Source organism: Dromiciops gliroides, chromosome 4 (assembly GCF_019393635.1).
Source record: "Dromiciops gliroides isolate mDroGli1 chromosome 4, mDroGli1.pri, whole genome shotgun sequence".
NCBI classification, from domain to species: Eukaryota; Metazoa; Chordata; class Mammalia; order Microbiotheria; family Microbiotheriidae; genus Dromiciops; species Dromiciops gliroides.
Window position 1 is genome coordinate 246,267,896 of NC_057864.1, and position 12,208 is coordinate 246,280,103.

The window sequence follows — 12,208 nt, forward strand, 5'->3', positions numbered from 1 at the left end:
GGATTGATGGCTTTGTGCATAATCCCCTTTCTCTATTCTTCAGAGTTCAATGCTCATCTTTGACAATGTTTGTTATATATAGAAAATAAAAAACAAAAAATGAACATGTATTTTAAAAAGAAATCATCACTCTCTGAAAACCATGGCCAAACAAACAAACAAACAAAAAATCTGGATGCCACATTTCAAGAAATCACAAAAGAAAACTCTCCAGAAGTATTAGAACTAGATGGGAAAATGAAAATACAACGATTCAACTGCTCATCTCCCAAAAGAGACCAAAAACTGTTATCACCTAAGAATGCCATAATCAAAATAAAGAGCTGCCAATTTAAAGAAGAAATACTTCAGGAAGCAAGAAACGAACAGTTCATATGCCAAGGAAGCACAGCTAGAATTACATGGCTTACAACCAGGGGTAAAATTCCTAAACGTGTAAAATATATCTTTAAGAGAATAGAGTACTTTAAAGCATTTCTGATGAAAAGACCAGAATTGGATACAATCTGTGAAACAAACACAGGAGACAGGGTGAGGTGGGGGTAGGAGTAGAAAGACAAATAGATTTAAGCAACTTCAAGCTGCTAAATGATGAAGCACTCGTGTTCGAATAAGGGAAGAAGAAACAAGTGCTCCTTCAGAATTCCACTCTCTTCAAGAGTCAGAGAAGTAAAGAAAGAAAAACATAGTGCCAGGGGGATAGGGATTGTTTTTATTGGTTTTGAGAGGAGGGAGAAGGGGGAGGAGAAAGAGGAACAGAGTAAGGTAGAAATGAATAAGATGGAAAGGAATTTAGGAAATCTCATAATTAGTGTGTGAAAAAGAATATATAAACAGATATAAAAGGATATAAACACCTCTTCCAGAACATGCATGTTGGAAGCAATAAACATCTCTTCAACCTCACTCTCATCTGATTACAGCAAAGAAGTGTTTACAAACAAATACACACACACACCCACACACCCACACTACATACACATATACACACTCAGATGCATGAATGCACAAAACGTGTTTGATATAGAAATGCATTAAATTTAATACAGAGACAACAGGTAGAGCCAGGGAAGGAGGTTTAACATTTATTTAAATTTTGAAGGGTGAAATGATTAAAAGGAGAGAAAGAAAGTATAAGAATCAGTGATGGGGTCTGCACTAGTTAAAAGAGAGGAGGATCTGAGGAGTGGAATCAGACCACTTCAATTATAGCTTACTAGTATTGATCCCATTCCTCTCTTTCACCCTTTCTTGTAAACAGAGATGTATGGAAGGAAAAAGAGAAAAGTATAAGATTATATTATAGAGAGAAAATACAATAATTTAAATGGTGAATATGAATAGGATAAACACCCATAAAATAGAGGATAATCACAGAATGCCATAATGTTTTATTTGTAAGAAATACATTTGAAATATTTTTATAGAAAGATAAAATGAAGGATCAGAGCAGAATATATTATATTTCAGGTGAATTTTTTAAAAACTGGAGTGGCAATATATTATCTGACAAGATGACAGTAAGACAGTAAAAAGAGATATAGGTAAAAGAGAAACTTCATTATGCTTAAAGGTATCATAGATAATGAATTAATGGCAATATTTAAGATACTTGTACTAAATGACAAATACATGAAGTAAAAACTAATTGAATTACAGTGTAAGATAGCAAAAATATAATAGCTATAAAACTCAATAGATCCCTTTTAGGCCTACATAAATCTAATAAGGAGATAAACTTGAAAGAAGTGAAAAATCTGCAGAGAATATTAGAAGAATGAGATAATGCTGGTTCTGTAATTGTTGAAGGGGAATTGAAAAGAATACTTTCATATTTCTTAGCAATGCATGGGACCTTTACAAAAACCAGAGGATCAGCCAGGGCATAAAAACCTCATAAGCAAATTCAGAAAAGCAGAAATATGAAAGATTTCCTTTATTGATCACAATACAATATAAATTATAATCAATAAAAGGTATTTGAAGAAAAGTTCAAACTAAAATGTAGCTTAAATAATCTAATCCTAAAGGATAGGTGGGTCAAAGAATAGATCGTAGAAACAAGGGGTAATTTCCTCAAAGAAAGTAATAACTATGAGACAATATACTAAAACTTTTAGGATATAATCAAAGCAGTTGTTAAGGGAAAATTTATCTCTAGACATTTCACCAACAAAATAGAAAAAAATAGATCAATGAATTGGGTATGTAACGAAAAGAGGTAACAAATATAAAAAAAAACAAACTAAATACAAAAATAAAAGTTCTGAAAAACCAAAATGTAAGCAAAATTCAAAACAAAACAAAACAAAAAAATACCTCACAGAATTGGTAAAATAAAACTAGGAGGTTGTCTTTAAAAAACTAAAAAACAGACAAATATTTAGCTCATTTGAACAAAAAAAGAAAGAGGAAAAGCAAGCTGCTAATGTCAAAAACTTAGAAGAAAAATTCATAACAGTGCTTGGTGCATATTAAGTGTCTATTAAATGTTTTTTTCATTCATTCAAATAAATTTTTAGAAATTATTTTTCTGAAATATATATACCAATGAAACTGATAAGTGAAACGAAAGAATATTTACAATAATATGCAGTTTAACAGAACAAAAAAATAGAGAATTTAAGTAACTCCCTTTCAAAAAATGAACTTAAATTTTAAGTTATAAAGAATCTCCCAAGAAAAAACCCTAGGCTCAGTTGGATGAACAAGTGAATTATTTCAAGTGTTAAAAGAGCAATTAACTCCAATATTACAAAAAATTGTTTGCATTAACAAGTAAAGAAGGTATCCTACTAAGTTCTTTCTTTGAAACAAACATATTCCTGATACTGAAACCAGGGAGAAATAAAGCAAAGGAAGAAAACTATAGACTGATACTTCAAACAAATATGTCAATAATGAATATCAAAATAAAAATAGTGATAAATGTCAGAAGAGAGGCTTTGTTATGAAGTTAGTAAGGTTTGTGATATTTGTCAAGTTAATTTTAAAAAAGAAAAACCATCAATAATTGTTGAATAATAAACCTGCGTTACTCATGTTATGATAGTGAGGATGGAGAGGAGCCCTGGAAACAGGAAAGACATTACTGAGTATGCCAGAATTTATCTGAGGAGCCAGAGTAGGTTTTTGATAAGACTTGAAGATTGAGCAACCTCCCTCCCTCCCATGCTGTCATCATTTATCATTTATCTACCTCATCTATTCTCCACCTTTACTTACCCTTCCCCTAAAGGATGGGGCCAAAGGTAAAACATCCCTGCTCTTTCTTCTCCCTTCTCACCTTCCTAAGAGGAAGAGTAGGCTCCTTTAGGACTGTTAACTCTTTAAGTGGCAGTTTTCACTTTTTTCAACATGTCTATGACATATAAAAATCTGGATAGCTATATGAATCTGTGAAAATTTTGCTAACTTCAATGCAAGGGGTAAGATTGGGTAGGGAGATGCAACAAACTTAGAAGGGAGGTAGATTGAAATTATTAAAGTTTAATAAATCCAACTGGGATTTTGCCAGAGTAAACTGGCTATGGATTTAAGCAATATATTTAAGAATAGAACACAACTGAGAAAGGGAATAATAACTAGGGCAATTTTTCTTTGAGATGTAAGCTATGGAAACAAACAAAAAAACCTGGAATGGAGGAAGATAGTAGTCATTTTTCTACCTTTCCCCTGGGAGACAGAAGCTCTCAGCCCATTCTGGGCTTGAAAACAAAATCAAGTCCCCTTAGAGGGGGTGAGAGAGTGCTTTGAAAAGAGAAAATCATACCCTATTGGAGAGTGGACTGAAAGGAAGTTCTGCCCATTTAAAGCAGAAGTGAGTTGCTATGTAGACCAAACTAAGGGGTAATTGATAGCTCAGTCTTCTTAATGTACAGTGACACCTGATAACATATAAAAAAATGTGAGAAGGAATCAGGAAAGTTTTTTGCAAATCAATCAATTAGGAATCATTTATATAAGCAGCTACTACATGCCAGACACTGTACTAGGTTCTCTGAATAAAAAAACAAAAATTGAAAAGGCCCATGTTCTTAATTTTTGAGGAAACAATATATAAAAATAGATAAATATAAATATAGATAAGAAGGAAGAAACAAAAAGAATATCCAAAGAAAATTTTAAAAGAGATTAAATGTACCACTCTGTTAAAATAATTAATTAGCTCATTTTAAGCATGGGGACAACATAAAAGAACTGATACTGACGGAACACAGACTGAAGCATGCTATTTTTCACTTTCATTTTTTTCTTGTATTCAAGTTTTCTTGTACAAAATGACTATTATGGTAATATTTTACATAATCATACATGTATAATCCATATCTGCTTACTGTCTCAAGGAGGGGGGAGGGAAAGGAGAGAAGGAGGGATCAAAATTGGAACTCAAAACTATAAATAAAAATGTTTATTACTTTTAAAAAATAAAATAGAGACAAATAAAATAGAGAGAAAAAGCAGATCAATTAATTGGGCATGGAAGTAAAAAAACTAGAAAAAGAACAAATTAAAAATCCCCAATGAAACACCAAATTGGAAATTTTGAAAATCAAAGAGATTAATAAAATTGAAAGTAAGAAAAGCATTGAACTAATAAATAAAATTAGGAGTTGCTTTTTATGAAAAAACCCTAATAAAATAGATAGACCATTAAATAATTTGATTTAAAAGAGGAAAGAAGAAAACTAAATTACTAGTATTAAAAATGAAAGAGGTGGGGCAGCTAGATGGCGCAGTGGTTAAAGCACCGGCCCTGGATTCAGGAGGACCTGAGTTCAAATCTGACCTCAGACACTTGACACTTACTAGCTGTGTGACCGTGGGCAAGTCACTTAACCCCCATTGCCTAAAACAAAACAAAAAAACAACAAAAAAAAATGAAAGAGGTGAACTCACCACCAATGACGAGGAAATTAAGAGAAATGTTGGGAGTTATTTTACCCAATTATATGCCAATAAATTTGATAATCTAAATGAACTGAATGAATATCCACAATATGATATAAATTACCAAGATTAAAAGAAGAAGCAATAAAATACTTAAATAACCCAATCTTAGAAAAATAAATTGAACAAGCCATCAATGAACTTCCTAAGAAAAAATTCCGAGGACCAAATGGATCCACAAGTGAATTCTACCAAACATTTAAAGAACAATTAATCTCAATACTATAAGAACTACTTGGAAAAAAATAGGCAAAGGAGTCCTACCAAATACCCCAACCAGGAAGAGCCAAAACAGAGAAAGAAAACTATAGACCAATTTCCCTAATGAATATTGATGCAAAAATTTTAAATAAAACATTAGCAAAGGGACTACAGTAATATATCATACTATGAACAGGTGGGATTTATCCCAGGAATGCATGCCTGGTTCAATATGAAGAAAACTATCAGCATAATTGACCATATCATACCATATTGACAAAACCAACAGAAATCATATGATTATCTCAATAGATGCAGAAAAAGTCTTTGCCAAAATATAGCACCCATTCATATTAAAAACACTAGAAGGGGCAGCTAGGTGGCGCAGTGGATAGAGCACCGGCCCTGGAGTCAGGAGTACCTGAGTTCAAATCTGGCCTCAGACACTTAACACTTACTAGCTGTGTGACCCTGGGCAAGTCTCTTAACCCCAATTGACTCACTAAAAAAAACAAACAAACAAACAAAAAAACACTAGAGAGCATAGGAATAAATGGAGCTTACTTTAAAATGATAAGTAATATTTCTCTAAAACTATCAGCAAGCATTATTTGTAATGGGGATAAAATATAGGCCTTCCCGGTACAATCAGGGGTAAGCAATGATGCCTATTATCACCTCTATTATTTAATGTTGTATTAGAAATGTTAGCTATAGCAATAAAAGAAGAGAAATTAAGGAAATTAGAACAGGCAATGAGGAAACAAAACTATCACTCTTTGCAGATGATATGATAGTATACTTAGAAAATCCTAGAGAATCAGCTAAAAAACTACTTTTTAAAGTAATATTGCAGGATATAAAATAAACCCACCTAAATCATTAGCATTTTTATATATTACCAAAAAAGTTCAGCAGCAAAGAGATAGAAAGAGAAATTCCATATAAAATAATCGTAGATAATATAAAATATTTGGGAGTCTACCTATCAAGACAAACTCAAGAACTATATGAACACAACTATAAAACACTTCTCACAAAAACAAAGTCATATCTAAGCAACTGGAAAATATTGATTGCTCATGGCTTGGCCAATAATAAAAATGATAATTCTACTTAATTAATCTATTTATTCAGTGCCATACTAATTAAGTTATCAAATAATTATTTTATGTAGCTAGAAGAAATAATAACAAAATTCATGTGGAAGAACAAAAGTTCAAGGATATCTAGGGAATCAATTGGGGAAAAAAAGCAAAAGAAGTGATCTACCTATACTAGACTTTAAACTATATTATAAAGCAGCGATTATCAAAACAATCTGGTACTGGCTAAGAGTAGTGAATCAGTGGAATAGATTAGGTACAAATTATATTTTAGTAAATGACCATAGTAACTTAGTATATGATAAACATAAAGATCCAAGCTTTTTTTTTCCCCCAGGGCAATGAGGGTTAAGTGACTTGCCCAGGGTCACACAGCTAGTAAGTGTCAAGTGTCTGAGGCTGGATTTGAACTTAGGTCCTCCTGAATCCAGGCCAGTGCTTTATCCACTGCACCACCTAGCTGCCCCATAAGCTTTTGGAACAAAAACTCATTATTTGACAAAAATTGCTAGGGAAACTGGAAAACAGTATGGCAGAAACTAGGTATATACCAACATCTCACACGGTATACTAAAATAAGGTCAAAATGGGTACATGATTTACACATAAATGGTGATGCCATAAGCAAATTAAGAGAGCATGGAATAGTTTATCTGTTAGATTTGTGGATAAGGGATGAATTTGGGACCAAAAAATATATAGAGCATTACAAACATAAAATGGATAATTTTGATGATGTAAAATTAAAAAGTTTTTGCACAAACAAAACCAATGCAACCAAGATTAGAAAGAAAGCAGAAAATGGGGGGTGGGGGGATTTTGTAATAAGTATCTCTGAAAAATGCCTCATTTCTCAAATATATAGAGAACTGAGTCAAATTTATAAAAATAGAAGTCATTCCCCAATTGATAAATGGTCAAAGGATATGAATAGGCAGTTTTCAGACAAAGGAATCAAAACTATCTATAATATAAAAAAATGAACTAAGTCACTATTGATTAGAGAAATGCAAATTAAAACAACTCTAAGGCACCACCTCCACCTACCAGATTGGCTAATATGACAAAAAGAAAGTATAGGATATTGGAGGGTATGTGGGAAAATTGGGATGCTAATTCACTGTTGGTGGAGTTGAGAACTGATCCACCAATCTGGAGAGGAATTTGGAACTATATATTTGAGAAATTAGGCTTCCATTAGAGACACTTGCTATTAAAAATTTCCCCCCAGCTTTCTTCTTTCCTTCTAATTTTGGTTGTTTTGGTTTTGTTTGTGCAAAACCTTTTAAATTTTATATAATCAAAATTATATATTTTATATTTTGTAATGCTTTCTATCTCTTGTTTGGTCATAATTTCTTCCCTCCACAGATCTGACAGGTAAACTATTCCATACTTTTTTTTTTTTTTTTTTTTTTTTTTGCGGGGCAATGGGAGTTAAGTGACTTGCCCAGGGTCACACAGCTAGTAAGTGTCAAGTATCTGAGGCCAGATTTGAACTCAGGTACTCCTGAATTCAGGGCCAGTGCTTTATCTACTGTGCCACCTAGCTACCCCTATTCCATACTTCTTAATTTGCTTATGGTATCACCCTTTATGTGTTAACCATGTACCCATTTTGACCATATCTTGGTATACAGTGTGAGACATTGATCTCTACCTAGTTTCTGCCATACTATTTTCTAGTTTTCACAGTAGTTTTTGTCAAAGAATGGATTTTTATCCCAAAAGCTTGGATTTAGATTGCTATGGTAATTTATTACAAGGTATTCTATATATATAATCTATTCCACTGATCCACCACTCTATTTCTTAATCAGTATCAGATAGTTTTGGTAATTACTGCATTATAATACAATTTGAGATCTGGTACAGCTAGGCCACTTTCCTTCACATTTTATTTTTATTGATTCCCTTGATATTCTTGAGTTTTGTTCTTCCAGATGAATTTTTTATTACTTTTTCTAGCTGCATAAGATATTTTTAGTAATTTGATTGGTAAGGCACTGAATAAGTAAATTAATTTAGAAAGAATTACCATTTTTATTATATTGACTTGGCCTAACCATGAGTAATTACTATTTTTCCAATTGTCTTGATTTGACTTTATGTGAGAAGTGTTATTTAATTGTGTTCATATGGTTCCTGGGTGTGTCTTGGCAGGTAGACTCTCAAGTATTTTATATTGTCTACAGGTATTTTTTTTTTTGTCTATAGGTCTTTAAATGAAATTTCTCTTTCTATTTCTTGCTGATGAACTTTGTTGCTAATATAAAAAAATGCTGATGACTTAGGTTGGTTCATTTTATATCCTGCAACTTTGCTAAAGTTGTTAATTATTTCAAGTACTTTTTTAGTTGATTCTCTAAGTATACCATCATATCATCTTCAAAGAGTGATAGTTTTGTTTCCTCATTGCTTATTCTAATTCCTTCAACTTCTTTTTTTCCTCTCATTGCATTTTCTAGTTCAGTATTAATTACTAGGGGTGATAAAAGGCATCATTGCTTCACCCCAGATTGTACTGGGAAGGCTTATAGCTTATCCCCATTACAGATAATGCTTGTTGATAGTTTTAGATTACTTAACATTTTTAAGGAAAGTGCCATTTATTCCATGTTCTCTAGTGTTTTTAATAGAAATGGGTGCTGTATTTTATCAAAGGCTTTTTGTGTTATTCCTGGGATAAATCACACCTGGTTACAGTGTATGATTCTTATGATATCTTGCTACAATCTCCTTGCTATTATTTTATTTAAATTTTTTGTATCAATATTTATTAGGGAAATTGGGCTATAGTTTTCTTTCTTTGTTTTTCTTCTTCCTGGTTTAGGTATCACCACCATATTTCTGTTATAAAAGGAATTTGGTAGGACTTCTTCATCTATTTTCCCAAATGGCTTATGTAGTATTGGAATTAATTATACTTTAAATGTTTGGTAGAATTCACTTGTGAATCCATGTATTCCTGGGGATTTCTTCCTTAGGACGTTCATTGATGGCTTGTTCAAGTTATTATTCTAAGATTGTTTTTTCATAATTTTCTTGCATTACTCTTATTTCTTTTCCCAGTTTTTCTTCTAATTCTCTTATTTGCTTTTAAAAATCCTTTCAAAGCTCCTCTGGGAGTTCTTTTGGGGCTTGAGACCAATTTACATTTTTCTTTGAGGCTTCACATGTGGATATTTTGACACTTTTGTACTCTTTTGTTTGTGCCTATATCCTCCCTGTCATCATAGCAACTTTCCATAATAAAATTTTTCTGGTTTTTGCTCACTTTTCTACCTATTTTATGACTGTACTTTTATGTAATAGTTGGGCTCTGCTCATTCACTGTCCCGAACTTCTTGTGCTGGACTTGAGGCCTTGCTGCTGGCTTTCACTGGGCCTCAGGCCTAGCTTCTGGCTTGCACTAGATGGGGAACTTCCCTGCTGGCTTGTATTGGGTGCAGACCCTTCCTGTTGTACTGTCCTGGGAATGGGGTCTCGTGGCTAGCCTGCCCCAGGGACAAAGTCTTGCTGCTGCTCTGCCCCAGGGATGGGGCCTTATTTCAGGCTTGTTATGGAGATGGGACTTCACTTTACCCCAGAAGTGAGGTCTAACTGCTGGCCATCTTCAGGGGGTGGGATCTCACTGCTGGTCAGTAATGGGGGGTAGGAGCTTACTGATGGCCTGCACTGGGAGTGGGGCCTCACTGTGATACTGGTTTTGTATTGCTAACTTTCCTCTAGGACTGCTGGGTTATACAGGAGCAGGGCCTTGATGGTGGCTTACCCCTGGGCTCAGAGCTTAGCTGCAGACATCCTGTAGTGCAGCCTGCCAACCTCGTTGCCCTCCCACCCCAGTGAGACCGACCTTAGCTGCTGTGCTATTAAGTTGCTTTCCTGCTCTTAAATCAGTTCTGTGATATTTTTTCAAGGTTGTTTGGAGGAGAATTTGAAAAAGTTCCAGGGAGTTCCTTCCTCACTCCACCATCTTGATAGAAGAATGTGCATACCCTTTGACCTAGCAATATGACTACCAGGTCTACACCCCAAAGAAATCAAAGAAATAGGAAAGGAAACATACATACAAAAATATTTATAACAGCTTTGTTTGCAGTGGCAAATAATTAGAAACAGAATTTGCTTATCAATTTGGGAATGGCTGAACAGTTTATGAATATGATAGAATACTATTGTGTTGTAAGAAATAATAAAGGGGATAGTATCAGAAAAAACTGGGAAGATTTATGATTTACATGGTAAACTGAGTAGAACTAGAAGAATAACTTATTGTTCAATAACAACACCAAAAACAGTGTAGTGACAGTCAACTTTAAAAGATTCAGGATCTCTGATCATCCTAAGCACCGACCTTGATTCCAGAGGACTCATGAAATTGGCTGCTCACCTCCTGATAGAGAAGTGATAAATTTGGGGTACATACTGAGACATAATAATATTTTTGAATGTGACTAATGTGGGAATTTTTGACTTCTCAATATTGGGCAGGGAAGAAAATAGGAGACATAAAAGATAGATCTTCCAAAAAAATTTTTTTAAGAAATTGGCAACTTTACATGTTCCAAAAGATAAATTTAAATTTGATCACATTTGGCCATAATGAAAGGTTATGTAAGTATAATGGAATATTAAGATTCTTTCCCCTTAATGAATACCAATTGACTATCATTATTTTCAATTTACTGGAAGATTTTTGATTTACAGAACTATGTGACAGAAATACTACTTTCATAATGTTCATTTGTTTTTGAAGACTGTGTACTGTAAATGGACTTCCTTTTTTAGTTTTTTTTAGTTTTTACTCAAGTCTCTAGTTAACCATTTCTACTATTTACATACCAGTCTGAAAATCTTTACTTTAAGGCACTCAATAGTAGACAATTTTTCATATCATTTAAAGCCCAGCATTATCTACTTGTATAAAAGGGTTAAAAAAGGGACAATATTGTTTTTCTTTGCTTTTATGAATAATTCCAAGAGTGACAAATATGCATGAAAATAGTTCATCCCAATTTAAAACTTCTTAGTGCTGACAGAAATCATCTATGAACAGAAATGCTATTTATAATATGACCATCATAAATACGTATCTCAGTCTGTTCTGCTTCCAGTAATAGTGATACTCAGTGGTACTGAATACACAGTAGACTTAAAATTTTAAATGGTGCTTTCTTTATTTGTTTATATTCATCAACAGTCAATGTATTGAATGGACACATTTTTAGTGTTTTAGTACATCTAACACTAGACAAATTTCTGGTGTTCCTTACCTTGACCTTAATTACCTATGTAAATAAAATGGTTTTCATATTTTCCCCCAAGTTGTTTATGATAGCCTGTACCATATTAAAATAGCAAAGAAGTATTATTTTTATATTATGTCCATTAAAAAAAGAAACATTGCATGTTTATACTACTTGTTACAGTATTTTAACATTTTGGATAAAGGCCATCAGGTGTATGGAGAAGACAAAACAATCACTATTTGTTCAATATTACTGCTTTATGTTTTCAGAATGAAGCTTGCACTGTTAATACAGTGATTGCTTAAAAGCAGCAGTAGCTGTTTCAATGTATTGTATATATTTTTAGAAACCAAAATAAATGAAGTTAACTATTCAGAATATTATGTTAAAACAGCAGAGATATAATGGCAATAAAATATATACATGCTCCAAATCTATCTATTGGAAAGGGGAAAGATTTTAAAATAGGTTTACAATAAGACATGGTATCTTCCTGAAATATAATTTCTCATGTTCCTCTTTTTTTATTGTAAGGTACTGGATTAGAAGATTTCAGTTGCTGCTGCTTTACACAGAAAATGCCATGTTCACTAACTGTGAATACAGGAAAACAGCTTTTTTGTGCTGCTTTGCTTAAATACAAATCAGAGTTATGCAATCTGTACTATATGTAATTATTCTTTTCTTTACTGTCTTTTC

General features: G+C 33.0%; 1 protein-coding gene across 1 annotated transcript in view; it reads right to left on the reverse strand.

Annotated features, from left to right (window-relative positions):
* Positions 1-12,208, reverse strand: part of SLC26A8 (solute carrier family 26 member 8) — a 166,274-nt gene that overhangs the window by 76,868 nt on the left and 77,198 nt on the right. The window lies entirely within an intron of this gene.